The 22,448-nt window shown below is 48.1% G+C and overlaps 1 long non-coding RNA gene across 1 annotated transcript; it reads right to left on the bottom strand.

Moving 5' to 3' along the window:
- Nucleotides 1-9,230: 9,230 nt before the first annotated feature.
- On the bottom strand, nucleotides 9,231-16,421 carry LOC147108346 (uncharacterized). Its single transcript, XR_015080581.1, has 2 exons — nucleotides 10,439-16,421; nucleotides 9,231-9,628 (listed from the first exon to the last, which is right to left on the bottom strand). It is a non-coding gene; the product is annotated as an uncharacterized LOC147108346 (long non-coding RNA).
- Between the last annotated feature and the right edge of the window lie 6,027 nt (nucleotides 16,422-22,448).

The raw sequence follows: 22,448 nt of genomic DNA, 5'->3' as shown, positions 1-22,448 counted from the left end.
AATGGGACTAAAAGATGACAAGTCCCCTGGACCAGATGGCCTGCATCCTCGGGTCTTATAAGAAGTGGCTGCAGAGATAGTGGATGCATTGGTTGCAATATACCAAACTTTCCTGGACTCTGGAGAGGTCCCAGCAGATTGGAAAACCGCAAATGTAGCACCCCTATTTAAGAAAGGAGGGAGACAGGAAGCAGGAATCTATAGACCAATTAGCGTAACATCTGTCGTTGGGAAAATGCTGGAGTCCTTCATTAAGGACGCAGTAGCAGGGCATTTGGAAAATCATAATGCAGTCAAGCAGAGCATGGTTTTATGAAAGAGAAATCATGTTTAACAAACTTGCTGAAGTTCTTTGAGGAGGTAACGAGCAGGGTGGACAAAGGTGAACCAGTGGATGTGGTGTATTTGGATTTCCAGAAGGCATTCGATAAGGTGCCACATAAAAGGTTACTGCATAAGATAAGAGCTCGTGGAATTGGGGGTAATATATTAGCATGGATAGAGAATTGGCTAACTAACAGAAAGCAGAGAGTCGGGATAAATGGGTCATTTTCCAGTTGGCAAACGGTAGCTAGTGGAGTGCCACAGGGATCGGTGCTGGGGCCTCAACTATTTACAATCTACATTAATGGCTTGGATGAAGGGACCGAGTGTAATGTAGCCAAGTTTGCGGATGATACAAAGATGGGTGGGAAAGCAAGTTGTGCAGATGACTCAAAGAACCTGCAAAGGGATATAGACAGGCTAAGTGAGTGGGCAAACATTTGGCAGATGGAGTATAATGTGGGAAAGTGCGAGGTTATGCACTTTGGCAGGAAAAATAAAAAAGCTAATTATTATTTAAATGGAGAGAGATTACAAAATGCTACAGTTCAGAGGGACCTGGGGGTCCTTGTGCATGAATCACAAAAAGTTAGCATGTAGGTACACTAAGTAATCAAAAAGGCAAATGGAATGTTGGCCTTTATTTCAAAGGGGTTGGAGTATAAAAGCAGGGAAGTCCTGCTACAACTGTACAGGGTATTGGTGAGACCACACCTTGAGTTCTGCGTACAGTTTTGGTCTCCTTATTTAAGGAAGGATATCCTTGCATTGGAGGCAGTTCAGAGACGATTCACTAGGTTAATTCCAGAGATGAGGGGGTTGACTTATGAGGAATGGTTGAGCAGGCAGGGCCTATACTCATTGGAATTTAGAAGAATGAGAGGTCATCTTATTGAAACATATAAGATACTGAGGGGGCACGACAAGGTAGATGCAGAGAGGATGTTTCCCCTCATGGGGAAATCTAGAACGCGGGGGCACAGTTTTAGAATAAAGGGTCGCCCTTGTAGCACTGAGATGAGGAGGAATTTCTTCTCTCAGAGGGTTGTAAATCTGGAATTCTCTGCCCCAGAGAGCTGTGGAGGCTGGGTCATTAAATACATTTAAGGTGGTGATAGACAAATTTTTGCAAGATAAGGGAGTGAAGGGTTATGGGGAGCGGGCGGGGAAGTGGCTTTGAGCCCAAGATCAGCCATGATCTTATTGAATGGCGGAGCAGGCTCGAGGGACCAAGTGGCCTATTCCTGCTCCTATTTCTTATGTTCTTATGTTCTTAAACAAAAATTAAAGAAAACTTAACAAATTAAATCAAAATTCTATTTTCTGGGGTGATGAAGCACTCCAGTCCCTCTGGTGCCCACCGGATGTGGAAGGCCTCAAGCCTGCCAGTGGACACCGCGTGCTCCATCTCCAGGGATACCCGGGCGTGAACGTAGCCATGGAAGAGAGGCAGGCAGTCGCGCTGAACAACCCCCTCGAATGCCCACTGCCTGCATCTGTAAACGGCCATTTTGGCCATGCCCAGGAGCAGTCCCACGAAGAGGTCTTCTGACCTGAACATTCCCCATCCCCTCCCGCCCGCACCAGGTGACTAAAGCTCAGGAGTGTGGGACTGAAGTGCAAACAAAAATTGAGGAGCTGCCCCTTAAAATAGTGGAAGAGGGGCTGCAGTCTCTCACACTCTGTGTATACGTGGAACACAGACTCCTCCAGGCCGCAGAAAATGCAGGTGGCCTGGGAGTCCATGAACCGACTTAAAAACTTATTGCACGGGACTGCCGCATGCAACACCAGGCCAAGTCCCCAATAGATAAGGGGAGGACTCACAAGTAGAGAGCCTCCATTGGGGACCCAAACCTCCTCCGGACGGCAAGATGGTGCACCAAGGCGTGTTCAGACGGTAGACGAGGATGACAAAGTGGAGAGTGTGCAAGAGCAGCCATGACAGGAAATCCCTCCGTGCAGAATATAAAGGCACAGAAGGGATTCCCTAGAACATAAGAACATAAGAAATAGGAGCAGGAGTAGGTCATTTGGCCCTTTGAGCCTGCTTCGCCATTCAATAAGATAAAGGCTGATCTTGTACCTCAACTCCACTTTACTGTACTATCCCCATATCCCTTGATTCCCTTAATATTCAAAAATCTATCGATCTCTGTCTTGAATATACTCAATGACTGAGCCTCCACAGCCCTCTGGGGTAGAGAATTCCAAAGATTCACCACCCTCTGAGTGAATAAACTTCTCCTCATCTCAGTCCTAAATGGCTGACCCCTTATTCTGGGACTGTGACCCCTGGTACTAGACTCCCCAGCCAGGGGAAACATCCTCCCTGCAGTGCCAAGCCCTATAAGAATTTTGTAAGTTTCAATGAGATCACCTCTCATTCTTCTAAACTCGAGAGAATATAGGCCTAGTCCACTCAATCTCTCCTCATAGGACAATCCCCCCATCCCAGGAATCAGTCTGGTGAACTTTCGTTGCACTCCCTCTATGGTAAGTATATCCTTCCTTAGGTAAGGAGACCAAAACTGTACACAATACTCCAGGCGTGGTCTCACCAGGACCCTATATAATTGCAGTAAGACACCTTGGCCTAGAAATTCAGTATCACAACGTTTAGGGCGCTACAGTCGGGCGTGCGCTAAATTTAGCGCCCGGCGCAACTTAGCGCCACCCTCAGCGAAATTGAGTTGCATCGCCCCAAGAGGTTGTTGCTGCGCTAATGCAGGCAGTGCACGACTATCCTAAGGCGCTAAGCCGGCGAGCCGAGGCGCTACCACCGAGGGCGGGCGCAGCGCAGGTGTGGCCAGTTAGCGATTGCAGGCAGACATGCTGGCGCAGGTCACCTCTTAAAGGGGGAGGGTCGACTTGGCTTGCAGCCACGCCCTGCACATTGGAGACCTGATTCTAGGTCTGGACAGACCTGCTGCGACATCGCTACGCCTACGACCATGGAGAGGGTGAGGGAGCGAGCGCAGCACTTCAGTGAGGGGGCCCTGAAGGTTCTGGTTGGTGCAGTGGAGCGCAGGCGACCTATCCTCTTTCCTGACAGTGGCAGGAGGCCGCTGCCCAACGAATATAGAAAAGCTTGGAGGGAGGTGGCACACAGAGTGACCTCCAGCAGCATGGTACCTAGGACCCCGACGCAATGCAGGAAGAAGTTCAACGACCTCACTTGGGTTGTCAGGGTGAGTACCCTTTCCAGTATCCTCTTCATCCCTGCATGTGCACCTCACTTCATGGCCAAAAGGTCCTGAAAGCCCCAATGCCCAGCCCTCATCCAACACCTATAGGCCTCTCATGAAACTCACATGCACATTCACCACTTTACACACTGTCAGGGCTATTCCACCATGGGAGGCAGTGCACCTAAGATCAGGGCTTGACACTGTCAGGGCTATTCCACCATGGGAGGCAGTGCACCCAAGATCAGGGCTTGACACTGTCAGGGCTATTCCAACATGGGAGACAGTGCACCCAAGATCAGGGCTTCTCACTGTACTCAGAGCCCGTCCTTTCTCTTGCAGGGCAAGCTGGCCCATAACAGGAGGCAGCAGCAGCGGACCGGGGGAGGCCGTCCTGAACTTAATGACCTCAGCGATCTGGAGCAGCGAGTGGAACGGATAATGGCAGGCTGGCTGATTGGCCCCGTCGCCACTGGAGATGCCGATCCCGTTCTGGACAGCGATGGTAAGGTCATCACCTTTTTGACCTCTCTCTTTTCACTTGTGCCTCACACCAGCATCCTTTGCCACTATCGAACCAATGCAGTGCATTGCAGCACTCATGCCTCCCTTGCTGCCGCCCTGTCCTCACGCTAAAGCAACTCTTGTACCTCCCTGCTTTCAGATGCTGATTCGCCAGCTGAGGAGGCGGGCCCTCAAGCTGCCACTGGGAGTGAATCGGATGGCGAGGAGGAGGAAGAGGAAGCCGGTACATCAGTGCTACCCTCAGCTGAGGCAGCCCATGGCCATGATGGGGGACACGTCTTCCCTGGAGGGGAGCAGGGGGGAAGGGTCTGAGGAGGGTGAAGCTCCGGGGCCCAGTTGGCTGCCGCAACGCGGGGGGGCGGGTAGGGAAGCTCGGCGGCCTTCTCCCCGGAGGGAGAGTGTGGCCTCCAGCCCTGCTACAGTGAGCGCAGAGGAGGTGCGGCTCCTTGCTGAAATGGGTGCCCAGGCTGAGCGCAGGCACACTGAGCTCATGGCTGCAGTGGCAAGGATGCGACTCCATAGAGTCACTGGCAAGGGGTGTACAGGAATTCGGGGCAGCACAGGCAAGGAGTCTGCAGGACTTCGGGGCAGCACAGGCAAGGAGACAGCAGGACATCGGTGCAGCACAGGCAAGGAGTCTGCAGGACTTCGGTGCAGCACAGGTGGCTTCCAGCCAAGTGCTTAGTCGTGCCATGCAGTCACTGGCTGGTCTGATGCAGACACAGATCAGGGCCACACGAGCACTAACTGCTGCCACCCTCGCTGGATCGGGCAGGATTCACCGGGGCCCTCGCCGCGCCGCAGCAGGCCAGCAGTCTGTGCTTCAGGAGATTGCTGCGCATGCTTCAGTGCTGCCCCATGCAAGTGCCAGTGTTTCGGCCGACCAGGGAGTGCCTGTGCTCTGTCAGGTTGGCAGCATTCCTGCTGCCAACACTGTCACTCCTCCACTGCAGCTGCCACCACCCGTAGGACAGACTTCTGCCGTCCAAGCAGAGTTGGAGCAGTCAGCAGCCGGGCCCTCCAGGCCCAGAACTGGTCCAGGCCGTCCCCCAAGGGCATCTGCCGACTCACTATCTGACCCTCAGCAGCCTTCCCCCAGCCTTGCTGCAGCCACTGGGGTCCCATTGCGGAGGAGCTTGCAGAGTGGGAAGGGGCCAATCTCAGAAGCGAGGCAGATCACCCTCGCAGGCCAAAAAGTAGGAGGTGTGGCAAAATGTTGTGTTTTTTTTTGTGAAGGCCGAGGATCATGGTCATTTTTGTTTAACTCTTTTGTTCATTGTCTCCAGGTTGTGAGAGCCAGTTATGTGTCTGACTTTTTTTGGGGGTTTCTCTGTATTTGTTTGTCATGCGGGAAGGGCACAGAGTTTGTTAAATAAATAATTGTCTTTATTCAGATTATGCATGTTTGCACTTTGAACTATTTGTTGCCTTGACCGGCTGAGGGTTTGCGGAGTGGGTCCATTCATGTTCTTTCAATGGCACAAGCCATTCCCTGAGAGGGGGCCTAGAACCGACTTGCAATAAGCTGCCGACGGACGGCCCTTGCACTTTGTGCCTCCCTCCCATCTTGGTGCTCCTCCTCCTCCTCCTCCTCCTCCTCTGGTGGTCCTCCAATGTCTGCTGGCAGTGGCTGAGTCCTGAGGATAGCCAGATTGTGCAGCATGCAGCACACTACAACGAAATGGGAGACTCGCTCAGGCAAGTACTGAAGGGCTCCCCAGGAATGGTCCAGACAGTGGAACCGTTGCTTTAGCACGCCGATTGTATGCTCAATGATGTTCCTGGTCGCTTGATGGCTGTCATTGTATCACGCTTCAGCAGGGGTGCTGGGCGCATGGAGCGGGGTCATCAGCCAGGTGCACAAAGGATAGCCCTTGTCTCCGAGAAGCCAGCCTCCTGGGTGAGCCGGGGCTTCAAAAATGTCTGCCACAGAAGTCTGGCGCAGGATGAAGATGTCGTGGCTGCTGCCTGGAAAGCGGGCATTGACAGCTAGTATCAGCTGCCTGTGGTCACACACCAACTGCACGTTCAACGAATGGAACCCCTTCCGGTTGCGGTATTCCTCGGCATTCTCTAAAGGCGCCCGCAAAGCCACATGCATGCAGTCAATGGCGCCCTGGACCATGGGGAAGCCCGCTGTTCTTGCAAATCCCATTGCACGCTCTTGCTACTTGTCCAGGGTCATGGGGAAGGAAATGTACTGACGTCTCCTTTTGAAGAGGGCATTCGTGACCTGGCGGATGCAGCAGTGCACCGCGAACTGGGAGACATTGGCAATGTCCCCAGTAGCGGATTGGAAGGAGCCGGTGGCATAGAAGTTCAGAGCCACTGTCACCTTCACTGCCACCGACAGAGACGTCCTGCTCCTCAGCTGAGGCTGCAGATCCCTATGAAGCAGGTGGCAGATCTCAGTTACCACCTCCCTTCTGAATCGAAGCCTCCAAATGCACTGCTCCTCTGACATGTTGAGGTAGGAGAAGTGCTGGTGGTATACCCTGGGAGGGTAAGGTCTCCTGTGCCGACGCCTGTTGGCCCTCCTCCGTCTGGCCATGATTGGCACTCTCTCTCGGCGTCTCTGAGCCCTCTCAATGCAATGGAGAAACCCAACGTTTCCACCCATTGCAGCCCCCATTATATGTGGCCACTCAAGGCTATGGCACTGAAAAATCAATCCAACTGCAAAGCTCTGGGCTGAAGCCAGAAGTACCTGTGCGAGCGCTGAGTCAAAGCAGAAAGCTCTCTCCCTTTGTCTCTCTCTCTCACACAGAAGGAGTGGTCCAAAATGGCTACCACAAAGAATGCAGGAAGAGCCCCCTTTAAATAGCGCCCCTCCAGCCCCACAGTGACTGGGAACCGTTCCACTCAACCAGTCGCTGGGAGCGCCAGGCGGAAAGAAGGGGGGCGCCACTGAAGTTCCGGTTCGGGGTGCACCAAGGGCGTTGCACCATGAAATGACATCAGGATCTGCACGCGCAGCTGAGCGGGCATTGTGGTTTTGCACCGCCGCTAACTGTTCACTCAAGTTCGCGAGAGGCGCAGATCGCGCCGCGCCCGGGCGCTAGCCACTTCGCGCCCCACTTATCGCCCTCTTAAGGCGCTAGCGGCTGGTGCTACCAACTGAATTTCTAGGCCCTTTACTCTTATACTCAAATCCTCTTGTAATAAAGGCCAACATACTATTTGCTTTCCTAATTGCGTGCTGTACCTGCATGTTAACTTTCAGTGATTCGTATACAAGGACACCCAGGTCCCTCTGAACACCAACATTTCCCAATCTCTCACCATTTAAAAAATGCTCTGCTTTTCTATTTTTTCTACCAATGTGGATAACTTCACATTTCACATTTCTCCACATTGTATTCCATTTACCATGTTCTTGCCCACTCACTTAACCTGTCTATATCCCATTGAAACCTCCTTACATCCCCCTCACAACTTACATTCCCACCCAGCTTTGTATCATCAGTAAACTTGGATATATTACATTTGGTCCCCTCATCCAAATCATTGATGTAGATTGTGAATAACTGAGGCCCAAGCACTGATCCTGCAGTACCCCACAAGTTACAGCCTGCCAACCCGAAAATGACCCGTTTATTCCCACTCTCTGTTTTCTGTCCGTTAACCAATCCTCAATCCATGCTAGTATATTACCCCCAATCCCTTGAGCCCTAATTTTGTTTAATAACCTTTTGTGTGGCACCTTATCAAATGTCTTCTGAAAATCCAAATACACCACATCCACTGGTTCCCTTTTATCTATTCTGCTAGTTACAACCTCAAAAAACTCTACCAGATTTATCAAACATAATTTCCCTTTCATAAGTCCGTGTTGACGCTGCCCAATCCTATTATTATTTTCTAAGTGCCCTGTTACCACGTCCTTAATAATAGATTCTAGCATTTTCCCTACTACTGATGTCAGGCTAACTGGTCTGTAGTTCCCCGTTTTCTCTCTCCCTCCTTTCTTAAATAGTGGGGTTACATTTACTACCTTCCAATCCGTGGGAACCGTTCTAGAATCTATGGAATTTTAATGTCAACCAATGCATCCAATATCTCTATAGCCAACTCTTTCAAAACCCTAGGATGTAGGCCATCAAGTCCAGGGGATTTATCGGCTTTCAATCCCATTAATTTCTCCAGTACTATTTCCGAACTCATACTAATTTCTTTCAGTTCCTCATACTCACTAGATCCTTGGTTCTCCATTATTTACGGAATGTTTTTTGCGTCTTCTTCCATGAAGACACACACAAAAGGGGAAATTTTTCGGGGTGTCAGCGGGCACGATCGGTGGTGGGTTGGATGGGAAAATTTTTTTGACAACGGGTAGCGAACCCGCTGTCAACCTGTCTCCACGCTAGTCTCCCAGATGTCGGGTCTGTCAGCGCTGAACAGACCAGACACCAAGCGGCGGGGGAGGCAATTTAGATCATTAAGAGATTGTTAAGAGGCACTTAAATACTATTTTATGCTTACCTTTCAATTTTACGAGTTCCCCCATGGGTTATACGCTGCTCAGAGATCACGTCACCTCAGCAGGTCGTTGATGGATTTATCATTGAATTATTTGATTACTTGATCGCTGCAAAAGTGGTCTAAAACCTTCCATCTCACTGCTGTTCACTTTCCAAGCTCAGAAATTGTATTTGAAAGACAGATTGCGCTTTATGCAACTTGCAAATGTTTGGAGCCAACTCACTATTCAGTGCCACCTCATTGGAACAAACACACTGACAATTGACAGATTTGTTTCTGTCATCTCAAGTTCACCTGCCATCTATTACATCAGTATCAGTGCCCTTGAAACTATCTCACCTTGGTCCTCAGAATCCCACCATGATCAGCACCAACAGCAGCAGCACCAGGCACACCATGCAGCACCAACAACAACACCAACTTCTCCACAATCAACTAATGCTGCACAAGACACAGGGCAGCAGCACCTGACCATATTGCTGCTCGGGAGGCCAGGGATGGCCTCACCATGGCCAGATTTACTTCACATGACGCTGTACACCCTGGCTGCCACGTAATGTGCCAGGTTGGCACCACCCCACACCATAAAACATCCCTACAATGCCCAAGCCAGTCCTTTCACACTCATGTGATGTAAGCCCCCAAAGTGTGGACTGAGTGATATACACAGTCGACAACACTGGCTTGTTGTAAGAAAGACAGACCCAATAATTGAAGTAAAAATGGTTTATTCAGGCCTGGGGAGCTATGGCTCTTGCGTCCCAACACAAGGCTCCAACTCCACCGAATCTCTTGAGGTTCTCACAGTTATACAAAACTTAAGGCCCTGCCCTAAAGGCGGGGATAAGCTTATTAACATATACAGAATTATAGTTAAATTGTAATTATAAAACCATGACATTCCATTCTTCCAGTCGCTTACAAATCTCACATTTCGTTATCAGTTGGTCTTGTTACTTTCTCATGACCCGGGCCTCAATTTTATTACTTTACGATCGTCCATTTGCTGTTGTCAGATGGCTTGGTCTTTCTAAGTATTTCTCTAAGATAGTAGATCTTTCCAAAGCGGGCAATCCGCAGACTTTCTGTCTCTCTCTCTTGAATTATTTCTACAGAGCAAAAACACTTTAGTTAGTTAAAAGAATAGAACCCTATTGAGCTTCACACTTAACAAACCCTTAAGTGCAAGGGTGTCGACTCGCGTGGCCGAACCCATATATCTCTCCCTCTTTCTAAGGGGTTGTTTTGACAGTTTTAATCTCTCCGCAGTTAACCCATAGTCCTGTTTAAACCTTATCTGGGTTTATACAACTTTTACAGACTTCTATTGTTCAACTCGGAGCACGAATTAACCTATTCCCTCCATTTTGTATATTGGTGTTACAGATGAATCCTGGTTTGTTTTTCCTTATTAAATCCAATTTTTAATATCTTACTTCAGTCCCCCCTTTTGACCTTTGGACAATTGCTCCAAACAGGTCAACATGTATTTCCACTTCCTGGTGTCTGCCAGAGCGTGCACTCCCTGGCCTTCTACCAGTTTAGGTTATACATGTATATATATCTTATCAATTTGGAGGCCGACTTCCCCCCCCTTGTGGTATGGTGGTCTTTCCTTTACGGTGGTCTTTCCTTTAGGGTGGGCTTTCCTTTATGCACTCCGTCCGATGTAACCATACCCGGGGCCCCTTAGACCCTACACTAATGGTTGAGGCTTTCCTGCTCAAGCCTGTCCCTCATTCCCACGTGGGGTGTGTGACGTGCCAATTCGAGACTGTCATCACACACCAGTCCTCATTCACCACCCTCCTTCTGCCACCCTCCTTCTGCCACCTCCATCTTACGGTTGGCCGGCCCGGTCTTTAATTACCATGCCCAATTAATCCCACATAATTTCAGGGCTTCCCATCGCGTCTTACACCATTTGCCTTGGAGAGGCAGGGGAGTTGTCCATTCTTAACATCGCTACCTGCCCCTCCTCAGGCTCTACTTCTTTCACCGCACCAATTTCGGCCTTACTCATTCTGGCACAAAGGCACTGGAGAAATAAAAATACACAATATATCAGAATAACAATCAAGAGGAATATCATTATGCCTTGTACCACAGAGGCGCCCAAAGTCCCCGACCATCCTGATCCCCAATTGTCAAAATATGAGGAAGTGGGTGAGTTTCCTCTAATGTTGTACTAATGTCTTTTTGTTGTTTCTTTAAGCCTTCTTCTATTTTATGATAGTACTTTAAAATTTCCTTTGTTTCCTGCCGTAACTTCTGCCAAGCTTCCTCTAACTTAGGAATTGCCTTGGGCTCTGGTATGACATAAGTTTCAACCCTTTTTAGTAAGTCCCATATTATCAAATGACCAGGTTTTCCTATCTGTGTAGGTATCTTTAGACCAAAACAACGGTTTGGTTGGGGAATGGTATAAGCCATATCTTGATATTCATATTTCTGTTCAATTGTGGTGACACAACAGGTCCCATTGTTCCTTGATGCTACCCAGGTCCAGTGTATCCCCTTGGGTGAACCTCGAGGGTGCAATTGGTAATTTTCGTAAATCCGTACTCGGATGTGTCTCCCTCGGTGGGGGGGTGTGTGCACACCCATGTCCTTCCCTTGTGGTGGCACCCGTCCACTACCACCCCCCTTTAGGTTTCATTCTTCTGTTTATTATCTTCATCCCTTTCCCAAAGCGCCTTGGTAGGGACATCATGATATTTAACCCACTTTCCCTTTGTACTTCTCCTATATTAATCACGTCGTATCGGGGTTGTCCCCCTTCTGGGAATTGTGGGATGGCCAGTACAAAGCCAATCATCTTAGTCCATGGGGTCAGACAATCACCTGCCCGGTGTACTTGTCCCATTTTACATTCCTTACATAGGCTTTTATTTGTGTCAATCCAAGGTTCCAGATCCTTATTAGTAATCCAATCAGGGATCTGTCCATTATTTATTTGCCTCATGTTATGCTGAGCATTCGACAATAGCCATGAGCCCTACGTGGCACATATTAGCTCCTTATCGGTTTGGCGAGAAGCATTATTAAGTCTATTAATAATTGTATTGATTGTTTCTGCATGGGGGGCTACTATCTCTTCCACCCCCGACAATTGCATTATTGTTTGGTTTCCCTGCCAGTGTCAATTGCTGGCTATTTCCAGTAGCTTGTTTTAGTAACTTCTCTATTTTTTGCTTGTAATTCTTCTACTCCTTCATTTACTCCTTCTATGTCCAAGCTATTAACTGTTGCTAACCCGGCCGCATACCCTGCTCCGGTCGTTTCCAATACTCCCCGTTTCTTACATCTTTGTAAGATAGATTTTTTTTCTCCTGTGGATCCTCTAATTGTTTTACCCACAGGGAGTTCCAGGTTTGTTTTGTATCTCAAAAGTACTCATATTAATGGCAAGCTTAGTAACTCTATGTGCTACACTAGAATACACCTCATCCTGTGTTCTCCTTATTACTAATCCCCCTTGATAATGGCAATACTTATGTTCATCCCTAGAATCAAGGCGAGGACGCTCCATCTCATTCCGGACGTCCAATGTTCCTGTAATTACAAAAAGGGGGCTGGTCGTCACCAGCCAGTTAGAATTATTCTGCTCTTATACATTTTATCAGTTCAAAATGCTGTACATCTGGTTCATTTCTTGTTCTGTGGCTCTGTCCCCAGACATACCTGAAGATGCAAACTATGGCATATAATATCATCATACACAGCCTATTATTATCATACACAGCCCTATCATTGATATATGTAGTAACTCCCCTTCCCATTCTTTATATCTTCTAGTATACTCCTCACTCTGTCAAAAAGGGCATCATCTCTGGTTTACTCATTGTCTTTCTTATATATTTTTAACTGAGTCCAGTGTTTCCACCTTCCTTTACCCGTTCCAGACCCATCTACATGAGCACATGTGTCATTATTCATTAATACTTCATAAGGTCCTGACCATCTGGGTGCTAGCGCTAGTTTGGCTGGTATTATTTCTGCTATCACTTTGCTATCTATTGCTAAGACCTCCTTCTGGTCGTCCCGTGTATCCTGTTCTCGATCCCGTATAATCTGTTGGTCTTTGGCCTCATGTCTCTAACTATCTGTCCAGATTTATCTTTGGGTAACAGGACAGCTTCCCAAGCAGTCTCCCGGCCGTTTGAGACGGTGCTGCAATTAGTTTATAAGATAACTTCCATTTATCAAATCCTAATTTTCCTTCTATCACTGTGGGGAAATATTAACTCAACATTAAGAAACTTAAATTTAATAATGTCCAATATCTTTAAATTCTATTCAGTAATACTGAAGTTGTTACTTGGTGAACTCAAACAGCTGTCAGTGGAAAGGGTTAACTCCTTCGCAGGCTTTTGAAGGTGGAGCTAAACATTATTGCGTCACTTCACGCAACCCAAAAAACATCCCTGACTGAAAGACAGTTGTGGTTTCACACTTTGATTCAACATGAACATTTGGGCTTCATTGGTCAGATTCCCTCTCTCAATTGCTCGTTTAGCTGCCCATCCTCTTCTGTGCTTTAATTTATTATTATGCACTCTTTGGGTAGAAGAGAGATTCCTACTCATTCCTTGATTATATTCTTGTCTCTGGTGTCATATATCCCTGCCTACTCCCACTATCATGTAATCAGACACCACCCCAAAGGCATTCCGACTATCTATATAGGTTTACACATTTTCCTTTGGCTACCCCCCTTTGATCAAATCCTGTATAGGCTGGGCCATTTCTACTTTGTTTCCCGGGCCTGCCTGTTTGTTTGAGTTATAATCTGGGGGCCAGTACACTTCATTCGCTTTAGGGTCGACTAAAGCTCTTACTTCTCGCAGTATATCTATCCCTAGGATTGTTCCTTCGGTGCTCTCGCATACCCACAACTGTGTAGGTATTATTATTATAGCCAATTTCTAGTAAGACTGTTTCGCTCTTATAAGCCCTGATTCTTCGTCCACCGATTCCTGCTATACTAACTGAAAGTTTTGTTCGGGGTAAGGGTAAGTCTGTCAATGAGATTGTGGCTCCTGTGTCTATTAACATTTTGCACTGTCGGCCCCCTACCAATGCATCAACAAACATCCTCGGATCCCCCTCCCCTCTCTGGCGCGGTCCCTTCCTGCTGCCATCCCTAGAAGCTTGCGAGCAATCAAAGCACGCAGCCAGTCCTAATGCCCCTCCCATCTGTTTTTGGGCATTTGTCTCTTCCCTTGTGTCACTATGTATCCTAGGTCGACTACTTCATCCTTCCCTACCTATACCTTTCTAAGGTTTAACTCTAGTCCCGCCTTCTATAAGGCTTCCAGTACCATAGTCAATTAAATATTGTAAAGGGACCTGCCGCTATCAGATATTCTTGCGGAGTGGAGTTATCTTATTCAATTCGGACTACACCAATTTACATCAACCAGAATTTCACTGTGGCCACAATGAAAGTCTGGTTTTAATAGGTTAATTTACCTCATAACTTCAAGGTTAGATCTTAGACTGAAACTTAATCTTTCATTAAACAAACTTTTTGTTGCTCTTCTCAGTTTTTACACTCCAGCTTAACTTAAATTGTAGTAGGTTTTTTTCATTCTGAGGGCACAATCTTATTTGCACATTCTTAAACTTCCAAAATCCCCGACAAGACAAAGGGGTTAAATGCTTTTACTTTAACACAGAGAAGTGGGTGGAGCTACAACACACAGCAGACATTTCTTTTTCTTAACGGACAGATTTTCAGACAAAGGAATATTGAATCCTCTTAAACATTCCTAATCAGGAAAACATCCACACTCACACATTTTTATACAAACTGTAATTTCAGCATATGTCTAAGGTTCCTTTCACTCAGCAAATCTCGTGTTTTACTTGTCTTGGTACAGATGCTAATAACTTCCATGTTGGTAAAGCTTTAAGTTTATCTTTTCCTTCCTTTTTAAATCTGACTCAACAGCTTTCCCTAGTTTCCAAATCCCTGTTTGTTTTTTGTTTTTTTTTGCTGGGGTTTCAAATTGGTTCGCCTGCAAATTAGATCTTTTTCCTTCTTTATCTCTCCCTTCTGTTTCAATTCCTTACATTATCTGTTGCCTCTTTATCTTTAGCTCCTCCCCACCAAGCCTTTGGCTCTCTGCACTGTTTCTTTTTATTTTCCAGGAGTCGGGTTATAGAATCCAGGTCCCTTGAGGATTCTTCTTCCACCCTCTTAGTCATAACTAACTGCTATGTTTAATGCTTAATTCACGGTATTGGTGAATTAGGTTTGTACGCTACGTTGTTCGCCCCTATAGCGTCACCTTCATTAGTTTCTTGCTTTCTATTAGTCACTTCGTTTCGTTAGACACACACCAACCCTTTAGTCCCGAGGTTTTGGTACTGTGGGGTCTGTAGCTCCCGGCGTCCTACTTGATCCTGGCCGTCACGTGGGACTACTGTCCTCTTAATTCAGGCTCAGGCTAGGTGCTGGGGACAGACCTCACCCTTGTCCGTTCTAACCTCTTTATGACCGTAGGGTTTTATCTCATTCACTCACCACGGTGCACCCATTCATTCAATTGTTGAGATTTCGCCGTCTCACGGATAAAGAGGATTTCCCGCCTCCCCGGGGTAGGGGTCTTTCCGCCCCTGTCGGTTCGCCTACACACGGCTAAATGAGGACTTCTCTGCCTCCCAGGGTTTTCCGCCCCGTCGGTTCGCCTACCTACGGCTAAATGAGGACTTCTCTGCCTCCCAGGGTTTTCCGCCCCGTCGGTTCGCCTACCTACGGCTAAATGAGGACTTCTCTGCCTCCCAGGGTTTTCCGCCCCGTCGGTTCGCCTACCTACGGCTAAATGAGGACTTCTCTGCCTCCCAGGGTTTTCCGCCCCGTCGGTTCGCCGCTATACGGCTTAGGGAACACCTTATCCCTATCTTTTTAACCGCCTTCAATTAAGGGTGTCTTTCTTTTTATAGTTCTTTTATACGTCGATTCTGACTCACCGTCTCGCCAGCGATTAACCCCTAATTTTACAGGTGGTAATTAAAACATACTCACCCGTCTTAGGTTAACGCTGTCCGAGAGTCTGGTTCAGAACGCACATCCCATCCTCGTCGCCAATTGATGTAAGCCCCCAAAGTGTGGACTGAGTGATATACACAGTCGACAACACTGGCTTGTTGTAAGAAAGACAGACCCAATAATTGAAGTAAAAACGGTTTATTCAGGCCTGGGGAGCTATGGCTCTTGCGTCCCAACACAAGGCTCCAACTCCACCGAATCTCTTGAGGTTCTCACAGTTATACAAAACTTAAGGCCCTGCCCTAAAGGCGGGGATAAGCTTATTAACATATACAGAATTATAGTTAAATTGTAATTATAAAACCATGACATTCCATTCTTCCAGTCGCTTACAAATCTCACATTTCGTTATCAGTTGGTCTTGTTACTTTCTCATGACCCGGGCCTCAATTTTATTACTTTACGATCGTCCATTTGCTGTTGTCAGATGGCTTGGTCTTTCTAAGTATTTCTCTAAGATAGTAGATCTTTCCAAAGCGGGCAATCCGCAGACTTTCTGTCTCTCTCTCTTGAATTATTTCTACAGAGCAAAAACACTTTAGTTAGTTAAAAGAATAGAACCCTATTGAGCTTCACACTTAACAAACCCTTAAGTGCAAGGGTGTCGACTCGCGTGGCCGAACCCATATATCTCTCCCTCTTTCTAAGGGGTTGTTTTGACAGTTTTAATCTCTCCGCAGTTAACCCATAGTCCTGTTTAAACCTTATCTGGGTTTATACAACTTTTACAGACTTCTATTGTTCAACTCGGAGCACGAATTAACCTATTCCCTCCATTTTGTATATTGGTGTTACAGATGAATCCTGGTTTGTTTTTCCTTATTAAATCCAATTTTTAATATCTTACTTCACATGACCATTGCGGGGGGTACCGTTATCTCTCACCATTCACTACAACTCACTAAGCAACTTCCAAAGGTGCACACAAATCTGTCCAAGAAGGCAAAGTGTTGAAAATAAAGGTTGCAATGTTTGACACCACATTAACAGAAACGTTACATCAACATTGGATAAAACACCCAAGTGCCTACCCTTGTGTGTTGTTAGTTGGTATGATTGTACCAGGATGAGGGTGAGTGTGAAGGGTGGCTAGTGAGATGGGGAAGTGATACTGTAGATAGAGAGGGATTGGTGGAGGTGCACGGAAAGTTGGTGTAAGAAAGGATGTGCAGGAGTAGAGTAGGGAAGGCAGAGTGATGGGGATGTGATGAGTGGCACAGCAGGATGAGGTTGTATGGCTTTGCATCACTGCAGCCTGGTCCTTCTGATGATATCCCTGCTTGTGTCCTCCCGTGCAATGTCAGGCTGCATTGATCTCCTGGGGAGGGCTCTTCCACCCATGAAGGGAAGAGGACCTCCCTGTGTGCTGTGACTCCCTCCATAAGCATATGCAAGGAGTCATGGGAGCACCTGAGTGCAGGTGTGCACCTCTATGCAGTGCTTGTCAGTGTTTGAAGCACCTCAATGCTGTAGAACACTGACAGCACAACTATCAAAATCAATTTGTGCATGGCCCCTTTAAGGAAACCGGCTGATGATGCGTCATCAATTGACGTCTTCAGACCTGCTTCCTTCAATTGACTGAGAAACACGCAGGGCGGGCTTAACAAGCCCAATCAATGTAAGATCACTCTACAAAGCGGGCTGGAGCCAGCAGCGGGGTTGCACCCCGCCGCTGACCCTGGCCACACAGGACCCGCCTCGGTAGGCGAAATCGCGGCCAAAGTATTTGTTTAATTTCTCCGCCATTTCCTTATTCCCCATTATAATTTCACCCAATTTAATTCCCAGTCCTGATTTTTCTGTAGTCATGTCTCAGTAATCCCTACTATGTCTGTTTCCTTGCAATGCATGATTACCTCCAGGTCCCCTGTTTTATTATGGACACTGTGTGCATCGCTGTACAGACATATTAACTCATTTTTAATCGCAGTTCCTTTCACTTTATTTTTAACCATCTTTTTACACTCCTGTTCTATAACTCCATTTATATCCTGGCCAACAATGTCCTCCCTTACTTTACTCTTTCCTGTGCTCTCCTTTCCTGTTCTGTTTATATTTAGGCTGTTTTCATTTCTTGTAGATCCCTCCCCCCATCTTACTAGTTTAAAACCTTTGTCACCTCCCTATTTACCCTTTCCGCTTGGATACGGGCCCCATCCCGGTTCAGGTGGAGCCCATCCCATCAGTACAGCTTCTTCCTGTCCCAGTACTGCTGCCGGTGTCCAATGAAAAGGAACCCCTCTTTCCCACACCAGCCCTTTAGCCACGTGTTAATTCTCCTGATCTAACTGCTTCTATGCCAATCTGCACATGGCTCGGCCAGTAATCCAGAGATTATTACCCTTGAGGTCCTGTTTTTTAATTTAGCTCCTAATTCCTGATACTCTCAGCAGGACTTCCTGCCTGTTCCCACCTATGTCGCTTGTTCCAACATGGACCACAACAATTGGATTTACCCCCTCCCTTTCCAAATTCCTCTCCAGCTGCCCAAAATATTCCTTACCCTGGCAACACACCCTTTGGGATTCTCATTCTTGGCTGCAGAGGATGCTATCTATCCCCCTAATTATAGAATCCCCTATCACTACCACATTTCTATTCTGCTCTTCTCCTCTTGGACAGCCTTCTGAGCCATGGTGCCCTGGTCTGTATTATGGCTATCCTCCCCACAGTCTTACTGCTTGTCCTCACAGGTAGCGAGTACATCATACCTCTTGGACAGGACCTGTGGGATTTCCTTCTCAACCTCTCCTAAGTCCCCACTACCCGTCTCCCTAGCAGTCACACCCTCCCCTTCCTGAACCTTTGCTTTCCTCTGGGGTGTGACTGTGTTCTGGATAAAACTGTTCAGAAATTCCTCCCCCTCCCTTATTTTTCGGAGTGTCTCTAATTTGCACTCCAGCTCAATGACTCTGAGCCGGAGTGACTGAAGGCAGAGACATTTCCTGCAGATGTGGGAATCCGGGACAGTCTCGCTGTCTACAAACTCCCACATACTACAATCCCGACACAGAGCCTGCCCTGCCATCTCCAGAATTTGTTATTTATATGCTTATTTAAATTAGTTAAAGTTTTTAATCAAGTGATTATTGAGTTATATTAATCAATTAGTTTATCTAGTTAAGTTATTAATTTAATAAAGTATCAGTTTTTGTTCCCCAGCTCTTAGTTTAAAACACTGCACTAGCTTAGAGACAAAAACCGCTCTAATATGCACCAACCAATCAATTACCTGCTGCTCTGTGATGTCACTCCTTTTACTACCGATTTTTACTACCGACCCACCCCCAAACCCGCACGCTCGGCAACGGGAAAATTCCGGCCGTTGATTCAGAAAGTTAACCAGCACTGTAACATCGCTACGGTAACTGAGCAGAGCTAGAGACACATTGGGCTCGAATTTGTCATTGGGGCGGGATGGGTCGTGTCATCCGCTTTTCGTGTTATCCACCCGATTCCAAATCGATGTGGGAGAATGATGCGATTTTCATCTAAATGGGCAACTGAGTTCCAGCGTGTGGGAACCCATGGCCCAATTCGTTTTTTCAGTCTGAAACTCGCCTCCGATGATGTCATCATTGCTGCTGCATTTAAGGTCTGCAAGAAGCCTTGCTTCTTCTTCAGACTGCCAACCTTTTGGCCTTTGCTGTGAGAGGGACCTGGAGGCAAAATGAGCAGCGGGAGACCTAAGTCTGCTCCCAGATTTGATGACGTTGCCCTGCAAGCTTTGGTGGAGGGAGCAAGAGCTAATAAGGAGGTGCTCTTCGGTTCTTCAGGGAGGAAGAAGCCTCCCTAGCAGACGAAGGCTGTGTAGATCCAGGTGGCCCAGGAGGTCAACTCGTTGTCGCTGATCCGCAGAACCTGGCTTCAGTGCAGGAAGAGGTTTCATGACCTTCTGCGCACTGGAAAAGTGAGTATGACTTTCCCATCACCCTCAATCTGATCCCCATTGCCTCTCCTCACCAGCACTCAGCTTCAGCAACCTCTTCCTCCACATCCCACTTGACACTGACATCCATGCACCCTTACCCATTCCCTCTCTCTCTATGGTCACATTCACCTAACTATTCGACTATGCAGCCCTCACACTCCCTATCATTGTGATGCTATGAAAACAACTTACAAAACACAGGGAGGGCCCTTGGTCTTGCCACCTCACTCCATCTTTGTCTCCTTCTAAGCAACTATGCTATGGATTCTCTACACTCACTCCTTCATTCTCACTCAAACACGTGTCTCCCTCATTGAAGGAAAAGAGAGCTCACAAAAAGAGGGAAAGAGCGAGGACAGGAGGAGGGCCACCCTCAGTAGCCCACCTCACCCCTTGGGAGGAGGCGGTCCTGGAGATCGTGGGACTCGAGGACGATGCGCAAGTGGGGGACGAACAGACGGGTGCATCAGAGAAAGCTGGTAACAGAATAGTTTTTCATCTCTCTCGTTGACATTGCATGAGTCGCTGATAATGATTCTGAAGCTCTAACAGATGGACTTATGATCATCTGCAATATGCAATGTGCATGTAACCTTGGCCTCACATCTCTGACTCTTTCCTTTACTCCCCCACGGGACCATCACAAGCACCCGCCCCAACTGTCCAAGAGGAACAGCCTGAGCCTCCATGACTCCTCAGAGGAAGCTGCAACCTCTGAGAGTGCAGCATCAACAGAATTCAGCCAACCCAGCCCCAGGGCAGATACTCACACCTCGGTGGGACCATCGCGAGGTAGAGTAGTGTTGTCACCTGGTGTATCACAGCTTACAAGTGAACATCGGCAGATTGTGGAAACAGGGACAGCAGTGGAGAGTCCTAGTCAGAGGGCGCAGGACTCTGCCAGCTTGGCTCAGCTGCATGTCGAACCTGTGCCTCTGGGTCCATCCAGAAGAACAGTGGTGCTGGAACTCCAGGAACAGGTGCAGGAGTCTCTGGCAAGTTTTGTCTCCAGGGTCGTTGCGAGTATGGAGCGAATGGAGGAGTCCATCGCAAACATGAGCAAAGCCTTTGTGGAGTCATTGGCGCATGAACGCAGCACCACGGAAAGGATGGCAACCTCCGTGGAAAGGGCGACGACAGTAGATGAGAGGATGGCTACGTCAATGGAGGAGCTAAGTCGCCAGAGTGTAGAAAACATGGTGAATGTTCAGAACAGACTGACATCTCTGGAGGAGCGATGGTCAGCTATTGAACAGAGAAACCAGACCTTCATGGAGGTCCTTCTGAGTAGGACTGCCAGTGCAGATACGGGTCTGCACTGGCAGTCAGCGTCGGCGGGAATCTCGAGCGGCAGAGCGGGGATATAAAAGGCCCCAGAGACCAGGTAAGGCCTCACAGCGTCGGCGGGAATCTTGAGCAGCAGAGCAGGGATATAAAAGGCCCCAGAGACCAGGTAAGGACTCACAGCGTCAGCGGGAATCTCGAGCGGCAGAGCGGGGATATAAAAAGCCCCAGAGACCAGGTAAGGCCTCACAGCGTCGGCGGGAACCTCGAGCGGCAGAGCGGGGCTATAAAAGTCCCAGAGACCAGGTAAGGCCTCACAGCGTCGGCGGGAACCTCGAGCGGCAGAGCGGGGCTATAAAAGTCCCAGAGACCAGGTAAGCCCTCACAGCGTCAGCGGGAACCTCGAGCGGCAGAGCGGGTCTATAAAAGGCCCCAGAGACCAGGTAAGGCCTCACAGCGTCGGCGGGAACCTCGAGCGGCAGAGCGGGGCTATAAAAGCCCCAGAGACCAGGTAAGGCCTCACAGCATCGGCGGGAAACTCGAGTGGCAGAGCGGGGCTATAAAAGGCTCCAGAGACCAGGTAAGGCGTACCAGTCTCCGAACTCGGAACTCGGAGGGAAGGAGAGAGGTAAAAAGTAATCCAAGTGTGACGTCACCAGAAAGCGGGTAAGTGATAGGTTGGTAAGTATTTCTCCCTTTTTAAGCTTAAATCTCTTTGGTTTATAGATTCTAAGGTGTGATATTCACCATCTAGAATCGGGGCAGAGGGTATTTAAGAATAATATTAATAAATTTAATTAATTACATAGAATGGGAGATCAGGTGATGTGTTGCTGCTGCAATATGTGGGAGCTGGTGGACACCATTGATGCTCACGGTGATCACATTTGCAGTAAGTGTTGGCTGCTCGAGGAATTCCGGCTCCGTGTCGAAGAGCTGGAGACCGAGCTTCAAACACTGAGACACATCAGGGAGGGGGAGAGTTACCTGGACTCTGTGTATCACGAGGTATTCACACCAATTAGATTAATTAATTCAGATGTAGCCCGTGGCCAGGGTCAGGATGGTGTGACTAGAAGTGAGGCAGGTACGGGGATCCAGGAGGTAGTGTTGGAGGAGCCGCAGCCCTTGCACTTGTCCAACAGGTTCGAGGCTCTTACTCCCTGTGAGGATGGGAACAGGGACTGCGGGGAGGATGAGCAACCTGGCCACAGCACCGTGGAGCGGGGGGCCATTCAAGTGGGGGGAGTTAAAAGAAATGTTGTAGTGGTAGGGGATAGTATCGTTAGGGGGATAGATAGAGTTCTTTGCAGCCGAGAGCGAGAGTCCCGAAGGCTGTGTTGCCTGCCCGGTGCCAGGGTTAAGGACATCTCCTCTGGACTGGAGAGAAACTTGGAGTGGGAGTGGGGGGATCCAGTTGTCGTGGTCCATGTTGGTACCAACGACATAGATAGGACAAGGAAGGAGGTTCTGCTGAGGGAGTTTGAGCAGCTAGGGGCCAAATTAAAAAGCAGAACCACAAGGGTAATAATCTCTGGATTATTACCTGAGCCACGAGCGAATTTGGCTCGGACAAATAAAATTAGAGAGTTAAATGCGTGGCTCAAAGACTGGTGTGGGAGAAATGGGTTTTGCTTCCTGGGACACTGGCACC

The sequence above is a fragment of the Somniosus microcephalus genome, chromosome 13, assembly GCF_052327205.1.
Source record: "Somniosus microcephalus isolate GS21.2 chromosome 13, FLI_Smic_1.0, whole genome shotgun sequence".
Classification (NCBI taxonomy): Eukaryota; Metazoa; Chordata; class Chondrichthyes; order Squaliformes; family Somniosidae; genus Somniosus; species Somniosus microcephalus.
The sequence above is the reverse complement of the archived record's forward strand: the minus strand, read 5'-3'. Positions and strand labels throughout refer to the sequence as shown.